Raw genomic sequence first — 6802 nt, forward strand, 5'->3', positions numbered from 1 at the left:
TTTTAAGGCTGAGGGAACAGGATAGGAGGGGCACACAAAAATAAAATAATTGGGCTAAATCTCGCTGGCTTGAAACCTAGCTGTGGAGGCAAGTGAACTCATGCAACCATTAAATGTTTTGAGACCACATGGTAGTAAAAATAAGTTCCTTCTGTGTGTGAAATTCCTGCAGTACCAAGTGAAACTGTGGCATGAATAATGGGTAGCAGGCTCTGGTAAGGGTCTTCACAATTTTACAGCTTGAGAAGCTGCAGCCTTGCTCTTTCAGGTTCCTCAGCCTGTGATGGGAGCTAGGGATTGACGGACTGGAGGTTTTTTTGTGGAGATCTTCTGACCTCCTACTCTCCCACTTTGGCCATGGGTAGAACTAACAAGTGTACAGCCTGAGGTGATGTGGTTGCTGCTGAAACGCTCAAGCCCTTCTGGGATGCAACAGGGTTTCTGAAAGCTGCTGCAACTGTCGTACTGTGTATTGACAAGCCATAAACTGTGACTTCATGATGGGATATTTATTCACAGTGCTGTGTAGCTGCAAGGAGAAAGTTAACAATGGAAGAAATTTCTATTTTCGTTCATTAATACTGTAGATGTTCTTAAAGGCACAGACTGCAGGATTTACTAATCGACACGTCACTTCATTCCCAAATGCCTTGTACATCTTGAGTTATTTTTGTCTGGCAGCTTTCTGCATATCCAACTTGAATAGGCAGCAGCACGCTGCTGGGACTCACCTCTGACTTAATCACGTAGGGATCTTCCAAAGGTATGGGAATGGGGGTGGGGGAAACAGCCAGTATAGGTGTGAGGAGATATTCAATGCCTTTTACTAAAGCTGATAAAATCCCTGCTGGTGGGCCACAGACAGCACTGTTTCCTTTGTAAACTGGTTTTGGGAAAAATTCAGAGATTGTGTTAAAGACCCTTTATCTGTAACTGCAGTAAGAGCTTCGCAATCTATATCCAAAACCTGCTTAACTCTACAGTTAATAGGACTTCTGCGCTTGAAAAGTTAAGCACACCCTTTGGTGCTAGCATAGTTTCCCTGTGCTGCAGCCCCCCCCCCCGGTGTATTTGAGCACAGGAGCTGTTCCCTCTGTGTGAGCAGTTACATCCCAGAGAAGGTGACTCCATCAGATGGTACTGTGTTTTGTGGTTGGATTAGGAAGGAGAAAGGTGCATGCTGTCAAGTCCTAGAGGTGTTCAGCATCACAATAAGAAGTTTAAGGAATGACGAATTAAGAGAATCTGGGACTTTCAACCAACTTTCAACCGACTGGGCCTTGCCTCTGAGACTGCACTGTTTACCTGTGATGCTCGTGGAGAAGATGAGCTTCAGAGAGGAGAAGAGAGCTGTCAGAGCTCGGTCTTGTTCAGGCAGTTGGGGTTCATCAGCTCCTTTTGCCCTTCTCTTGGCAGCTGCTGTTGCTCTTTGCACCAGCTGAGGTGGGGAGGGGGTCGGGTGCGGGGTCCCTGCCCTCCACTGTCACGCTGGCCAGCATGTACTCAGCTCTCCTTGCAAACGTACTCGTTTGGGTGTCAAAGACTGATGAAATCCAAGCAAGAATCCAGGAAAATCACTCAAAAGATACCTGCTGATAGCAGGAAGCTCTTGATTACACTGTTAATGAGCCTACTGCTCAGGGTTTTTTTGTCAGTTTTGCTTTTTCCTAGTTTAATGCTCATTCACCATGGGCATTATTAGGAGCTGGAGCACAAACGTAGGAGTCTATAATAAAGCTGAGGCTCTAGGGTATGTTTTTGCTAGAGAGGAAACAACAAATGCTTATTTTCTTTTGAAGTAGCTCATCTGAGTTTTGAGCAATCGGAGAGAGATTTCTTTTGGCAGGCACAAAAAGGACGCTTGCTTTAAATCACAGCAGAGGGACGGTCATGCAGAGGAGACCGCTGGTCACCTGAGCCTCGGCTGCTGCTCGCCTGCAGCCCTGCCTGATAAGCAAGGGGGATGCCGCTGCGCTGCCGGCCCCCCTCGCCAGGCTCCTTGCTGTCCACGTATTCCCAAAGTTCTTTCCCCATCCCTCCCCTCCCACACACAGGCACCACCTGAGCTGCTTTCTCCTCTGATGGAAAACCACTGTTTGGCAAGTTTCTGGAGCTTTTTTTTTTTTTTTTTCAAATGGGTGACCACTCGTGATCTGAGTGAAGATATTTTAAAAAGAATTTGCTGCCTCAAGAGCAGAATTCCATTACCGCAGGCTCGTCTGGGACGAAGCTCATAGCAGCAGAAAGCCAAGGGTCAGTATATTAAAGCAGGATGCAATCATACATTCAGTTAGTAGGCTATCTTGATTTCCATATAAATGCAGTGAATTACGTTTGACTGTGCACCTTTCAGGCATGTAAAACACTAATGGTAAAGTAATTTTTATATTGCTTACTTTGTTTTGTTTTAGTTATTTTACAAATGGAATTCTCTCCAGCATTCTTACCGTTCTGTCTCGCTATGCTGATGTTTGAGCAGGGATAATTTTAACTGGAATTAGTGACTACCAATGGCACTTACATAGGTCCTTGGGTTTAAGTGCTAGGAAGCTGTATCTTGGCAACCTAAATGCCTAAAACAGTCAGAGATGTTTAAAATGCCCTGTACTGCAAGGTAACATTAATCTACAGTTCAGTCTCTTGTTCTGCTGCTGTAAAGGATCCAGAACTCTTCTTCAGTGTGTCCTTAGCCTGATGCACATTTGTACCCTGTACCACAAAAACTACTTCTAACAAAAGAGATTTTGTTGTTACCAACATGCTGTCAGAGCTTGCTTTTTGTTTCGGCTGTTTTCCAGCCCTAGAAATGTCACGGTTTGTCCAAGACCCCTTTGGTACCTAGATGTTCCTGGCAATCATGGTCACCACCCTGGCTTTATTTCTAGCAAGTTTTATGGTAAAAGTAATAAGAAATTTCTGATTTTCCTTTAATTCTTACATTTGGTCAGGTATTATTAATGAACATGGAGTGACATCCTAGAATATGGTATGTTTACCATCTTACCGTATTCTTATTTCTTATAAATGAGAAAGGAACGTAGATCACAGGTTACTTTGCACAGACAAATGGACTACAACTCGGAGGAAAAAGTTGTAGTGACCTTCTCCTTGGCCGGAGCGCTGCCGGGATGGCAGTGGATAGGGGAACTTGGGCCTCTGCCACCCCCCTCTGGAGCAGGCATTGTGCTATGGGCGGCTGATACAGCAAGTTTTCCTGTGGCAGGTGCCCTGTGCAGGAGGCTGAGGGGACGGCTCCAGACAGCCCCTGGTGCTGCCCCGGCACATCACGGCGTGTGGGTCTGTGTGCAGGGGCAGTCCCGTAGCAGTGTGTGCCCTGCGAGGGGGGCTATGATGGTAGGCAGGTCAGGACCGGCGGTAGCTGAGGCAGACAGAGGCCGCACGAAAGTCAGCGACTCTCAATTCCTTGTACGTAGCATCTGCTGTGGTCTATTTGTGGACTGTGGTGACAAGAAACATCACCGAGTGTACAGCTAAAACTTGTACTTGGAAAACAGCGGGTGATAACTTGCAGGAAACGGGCAGAAAGATATATCTGTCAGGATGAGCGCTATCTGCTATGTAAAGCAGTACCTCTCCCCAGCGACCACGTTGGCAGGACAGGGCTGCCAAGACAGTTGTTAGCCTTAACAAATGATTTCCCGCTAACAGTTCTTATCTTGTATTAGTGGCTTTTATTATCCTGTAAGTGTTTCTCCTCCATAACAGAGGCAAGCTGACTTTCCATAGATAATGCTGATGTGGGTAATGCATCTGTGGGTGGGAGGTGCCCATGCTCTGAATGCCAAGCAATGGTTCTCTCTTTGGTGGGATGCAAGATGCGACTTTATTGGGATGCTGCTTTGCATGTTTACCGCTATGCAGAAGAGCAGTCAAAAAGCAAGATTTCTAGCTAGTGGGGAGCTCTCAAAAAACAGAAGCAAACCCCACCCTGCCCCCAGTTTCCAGAGCACCAAGGGTTCCCAGGAAATACTTGCTTCGTGAGCAAAACCAAACACTTTCTAAAATGAAATACGCTCCCAAGGCTTCTGAGCCACAAAACTTGAGCTCGTTGCCACTTGTCTGCCACTACTTCTCAAACTTGTGCTTAATTTCCTTGGTCATGGTTCAGTTTCTAGTGTATATAATCCAAAACAGTCACATCAACAGTGTAATATATCTTTTCTTATCACTAGAATTCTTTTCCTACTGCCTGTGCTGTCGTGACAACTAAATATATAGAACAGCCTTAGAGTTAAAATATAACTCATGGCATGTTAACTTACTGATACAGTAAGTCTAACAGTGAAGAAAGGAAAATATAAGTTTCCCTTCTTAATAGTGGGTTTTTTTCAGATTTCTTGAAGTTAAATGCAAACAGAACATAATTACAAATTTTATCAGAAAACTACCCGTATAAAGTGAATCTAAACCCTTATTTATCAAAATCTAGTATCTTTTTTTTGTGAGAGGGTCTCACCATCACCTTTTCTGTATCCTTCTCCCCTAATATTTATTACTGAATTGGGAAATCTGTAAAAGTTTAACTGCTTTGATAGTTTCTAACTTACACAGAAGTTCAGTCAGTGTTATGGGAAAACTTTTTCTTTTGTGAGATTAAAAAGATCTTTTTTTGTTGTTGATTTTGTAAAAGAATATGACGACATTTCTTTTTTTGGTAAAGAATACAAAGGGAGATACAGAATGGCAAAAAGGACACACTGAATTGCCAGTGAAAGTCCTGGCAGTGTGGGCACCTGCCTTTATTGCTGCATCACTGTTACAGACAATGAAACCCTGACTCCAGGCAGTGAAGTGTGTTTTCTTTAGTTTCCAGACTATGGACTCTTTTATGAAATGCTACTACACAACTAAAAATATCACAGTGTGTGCCTCATCCTGTGCTCATTGCTTGCATATGATTTTTGTCACTTCTGGCCACTTGTCTGCTGGATTTGTTTATTTTTTTTTCCTAGGGATGTTTTCAATGCCTTTTCTTTTTGTCGTATATCATTGGACAGAGCTTATATTCAGTGCCTTTACTTTTATCATCTCCAACTCCAGAAGGCCCACTAGAAATGTATGTGAGAATCATTACAAAGATCACCAAGGACTATTCAGACAGAAGGATGAATCACACTAGGTCTCCGTTTTTCAGCTCTGCTATCAAGCATCAGCATCCTTCCTTTAGTCTTGTTGTTAAAAGACACAGGCAGACCCAGCATGCTTGGCTCTGTTCTGCTCTCCCAGTTCATCTTTCCTGATATTTTCTGGAATCATGACTTGAATTACAAATAATAGGATTGCTTATATGAAAGGATACCTCTTCACATGAGTAGAAGCCATGCACTTGGACTCCTTGAAAATGGCTCTGTGGCATTCCATATACTTTGTTCTCTGGTCAGAAGTTCAGGATGTTCCATTTCTAAATTTTATTTCCAGCTAAAATATAAATGTGTCTCATTGACTGATCATCCTTGGAAGCTTATATGCTTTTAGAGTTAAAGATGTGAATGATTAATGCTTCTGCTGTGCTTGGCTGTGAATCATTATACGATGCCCTGATTTTTTCTTTCTAACACTGTGGCTATAGCAAATAAGGTGTGTAGGGGAAAGGGGGGAGGAAAAGAGGTAGAATATGAACTTCCTATTAGTTGCACTCCAGATGAAATAATATTCCTGCAAGGATGTGTTTGAGTTTCTACCTAGCTTGTGAACTGTGACAAAGTACAGACCTATCACCTGCAGGCTTCTGTAAGTAAATCCAAACACAGAAACCTTGAAAGTTGAAGCAACAGACCAAGTAATCGAGGTTTAAGCTTTAATACAATCCTAAACTGACTCTAGTATTGTTTCCCCTCAGTTGCATTAGACATTCTTGGGGTATTCAAGTGACGAATTTTCCCAGGAAACACAGTTGTCCCCTTCTGGTGGCCAGCATGGTTTAAAGAGCCACTGAACCTCTCTCGTGGTGCAGAAGCTCCTGCTGTGGGAGCCTGCCTCTTGCAGCCCTCTCGCCTGATCTGCTTTGGCCCTTGGTGAGGGATGAACTCCCTGAGGTGGTGATCAAAAAATGCACAAATTGAACCCAGTGTGGGACTTACTATTAAAAGTTTTGTTCAGGCTTCAAGAGCCAATGTTGTCTATCCTGCGCGTAACTAGTCCATATTACTGATTTGAAAACAACAGTGTGTGACTTGCCTAAGTGCAGGTATCCACACTTAAGGTGAAATGTGTTTTCCCAAACAGCCACCCACATTTCACTCTGATTCATCTGCTTTGGGTGCTATTTCATCATCCCAGCTGCGGAAAGCGCTACTTCTCCCTTGCCTGTTGACAGCATTTTTGTTCACTGAGCCCAGAACTTGGGTATCTGATGGGGTGGATGCAGTCTGGGAGGGGCTAGGTACCATGGGGGAGGTGCTTCATCACTGCTGCCGATTTAAATCAGAACAAACAGGAGACCAGAAATTGGTTTGAGAGGGAATGAGGGATTAAAAGTGCTCTGCTTGGTCTGCTTTCAGGAGCCCTCCTGGCAGGCATTACCCTGAACAGAGCAACCATCCTGCAGGGTATGGAGCTAGTGGCCCTCGTGACAATCATAAATTCCACCTGCCATATTTCTTCGGTGATGGGGCAAGGAAGATTTACCATTTGTCGTCTTCATCTGTTAGGGAAAAAGTGCTGTGTCTGATGCTGTTTTTGTCATAAATACTGAGCTAGAGCAGGGGAGCACATTTTAATTAAAAAATACAAATATAATTTTGGACAGTCTTTTCCAAAATGAATCCTTTCTTTGCTGAGA

Source organism: Falco peregrinus, chromosome 1 (assembly GCF_023634155.1).
Source record: "Falco peregrinus isolate bFalPer1 chromosome 1, bFalPer1.pri, whole genome shotgun sequence".
Taxonomy (NCBI): Eukaryota; Metazoa; Chordata; class Aves; order Falconiformes; family Falconidae; genus Falco; species Falco peregrinus.